The following is a 3,425-nucleotide window of genomic DNA, read 5'->3' as shown; positions in this document are numbered from 1 at the left end:
GAATATTTGCCAAAACTCACATTTCTGAAAATTGTGAAAGGCATAATATTCCTTACCTCGAATTGATCAACTTTTCTAACTGTGACGATGGACGAAACCAATCCGAAGTCGCCCAAAATGTGGCTTTTCTTCCTCTTTCCCATCTCTTTCTCTCTCCTTTTTCTCTCTCTTCAAAAATCAGAATGAATGGGATATTTAATGGGCTGAGATATTTCAGATCATACAGATGATATTTTTTGTTCATCTCGAGATGATCGACTCTGTTTCCAATTTGTACGGACGATAATTAATTTCATCCCTCGGTGATGGGCTTTGTCAAAAAATTTGTTCTGTTCATACAAACGAACTTATGGTTTGTACAGACGAACCTGCACCATGTTTTGTTCGTACAGACGGTTCGTATGGACTAACCTTACATATTTTCAAAATTTTCTTCAATTAGTACAGACGATTTGTACAGACTAACTATACAAATTTTCAAAAGTTAAGGGTTTCACAACACATTCTAGCCTAACCAGATTCATGGGAATCAGTTAGATTTCTATAATTAAACCCTTATGCATTTGTCTTAGAGAATTTTATCTGTGGGTGAAGGTATGCAAATATTTTAGAGTGGGTTTTGTGGCTTGATGGGGGCTGGTTGTTGAGTGTACTTTTGAATTATAAAAATATTTAGAGCTCTTTCTCCCCTAAACAATACATAGGTTTTCTTTGATATATAAAAATAATAAAGTCCACCTAATATATACAAGTATACATATTGAATTAAGTAATAAAGTTATAGAGTAGAGTGTCAAATCCATAAAAATACATGTTTTTTAAGAAAATAACTACTACCATTTACTCTAATTATAAAATTATTCTACTGAAACAAAAAATTTGGTTGAGGAGATTCAATCACAGAAAAAAATAATAAAAATAGTTGATACAATATTTAAATAATATATTTTAGATTGATATATGTAAATTGCATATTTTTTCTAATGAAATTCTTATTGATAATGTGATTCAGAGCATATGTATCCTTAGATCCCTATCAAGCTTGTAGAATTGAAAAGGATATCTATTGACCTCTTACAGTTATATCATCTCCTTAATAATATAACATATTTTACATCATATGCCCAGGTATGTAATTATACCATTTTAATATTCCTTGTTATTATTAAATTTCTTTGTAGAGGTTATACATCACTCTAGGTTATAACTATACATATGGTCATTATGTACAGTAAATAAAGAATGGGAAGATCTTGAAAACATCATTTAACTTTATAGGTCAAGAATCTTCATTAATACTTACTATATTCTCTCCATCATTTATCTAAAATTAGAGAATTAGTTAGTCATGGAAGAAAAGATAAGCAAACTTATTTTCCTTAGAATAATAGAAGAACAAAAATACAAGAGATTGATTTCACCAGGAAGGATCAATCTATCTCCTTTATACTCCTTATTTATTAATGTATAGAGTTTCTCAAATAAAAATTAAATAATTAGTATAATGATTGTATCTTGTACTTCTCTAGTTTTCCTTAGAATTGCCATAAAAGAGATTTAAAGAAGTACTTCTAAAAGTACTAAAATTAGACAAGTGACTACACCCCCTTACAAACATAACATCACTATTATTTATAGGATCACACAAAACTAGTAAGTGGAGTTGTGTAGATTAAAAGCAAGGCACTATGATGCCCATGAAATGAATCAGCACTCTGGTGGTGGAACTTCTACACCGCTGAGAGCTCGTTCCTTTGATTTGCCTTCCAAGATTTGAGTTTTTCTCCCATGATCGTCTGGGACGATATTGAGATCGTCCAGGACGATCAGTGCATTGAAACAGCTGATTTTTCTAGAAAGGGATCGTCCAGGCCGATTTTGGATCGTCCTGGGATGATCAGATGAGACAAAAATCCCGAGAGCAAAACCGAAATTATCGGCCTGAGGAATCGTCCTGGACGATTGAAGATTGGTCACATCTTCCTAGACGATGTGGCGATCGGCCAGGCCGATCAGACTAATTTTATAAGCAAATCAGCTCATTTTGAGGAGAGAGAAAATCATTTTATAAAAATAAAAATATCTGAGGAGAGAGAAAGAGAAGGAAAGCGAATGAAAAGCTCATTTCCGGAGGCCTCGAAGCGCTTTTCGTCCGACGCCGCTGTTGGAAAAAGTGTTTATCTCATGGTAAGGACTCCAAATCCTATTTCTGTTTTCAGAGATATTGAGTTTTGATTGTATTGTGCATTGTTTTGTATTTTTGTGATCGAAAAACGAACCCGGTTTTGTATTGACACAACTTTCACCTCACAACTTTTAATATGTTATAGATACGAATATTCTACACGATTTGATTATTTTCTGGAATGATTTCACCGGTTATTTTGGGTTGTACGCGATTTTGATCGAATAGAAAAATATCATGATGTTTATTGATATTGATTTAGTAGAATAATAGTCTTATATTATTGTCGTGAACATTCTATTGTAATTTGGTGAATTGTGATTTTGTAGGATTTTTTGTTTAAATTTGATAGACTGCCGTTACGCCGCCAAAATTTCGTACGATTTCCGATTTTTTTGAGATTGATAAATTGAATAGATATGCATATGAATGTTGATATGATTGCTCTACATTGTTCTTATATTGACTATCGAATTGACTGTTGAATACTGAAAGACAAGTGGATCTTGGTTGAATGTTGGTTGGAGATTGACTTGACCTGTATATGATGGTGGGCCGACGGGCTTTCCTTTAAACTATTGATCATTGATATAATGATTGGGAGTTATAAGGAGTTTATTATGCCGACGGGTACAGAGTGACGACTCTTATTGAAACCAACGTATGGATATCTACAACAGCAACATGGATTCTACAACAGTAGAATAGCAAGTGATTGTACTTGTTCAGTATTATTATATTGAAGTGCATGTGTACAGTATTGACATATGGATTCACTACTTTATTGATTTGATCGGATTTATGGATTTACTATATCGTACGATTTCATCAATTTCATTGATTGATCGCTGAGCATTGATACTACTGAGCATAGATATTGATATGGATGGATATAGATATTATATTGATTCATTGATGCTATGGACCTGGATACTATAGATTCATTGATATTATTGCTTCTACACCATATTAATCTGCTACATTTGATTCATTGCTAGTATATACTGAGCTTTATTGTATTGCTTTTCTAATCGATTTCATTGACTAGATAATATTGATTTGATCGAATGCTTTGATACGATTGATTTGACTGATCGATTGATTTTCTTCTGTGTACGAATTCTTCTGAGATTTGACTTATTGATTTATTGAGTTTGATTTATCGATTCTTCTATCGTTGCATTGACTATTGATTTCATTGATTATTGATTTCCGTATTGCATAGACTCATTGACCATTG

The sequence above is a fragment of the Dendrobium catenatum genome, unplaced genomic scaffold (genome assembly GCF_001605985.2).
Source record: "Dendrobium catenatum unplaced genomic scaffold, ASM160598v2 fragScaff_scaffold_272, whole genome shotgun sequence".
Classification (NCBI taxonomy): Eukaryota; Viridiplantae; Streptophyta; class Magnoliopsida; order Asparagales; family Orchidaceae; genus Dendrobium; species Dendrobium catenatum.
This window is presented reverse-complemented; position numbering follows the sequence as displayed.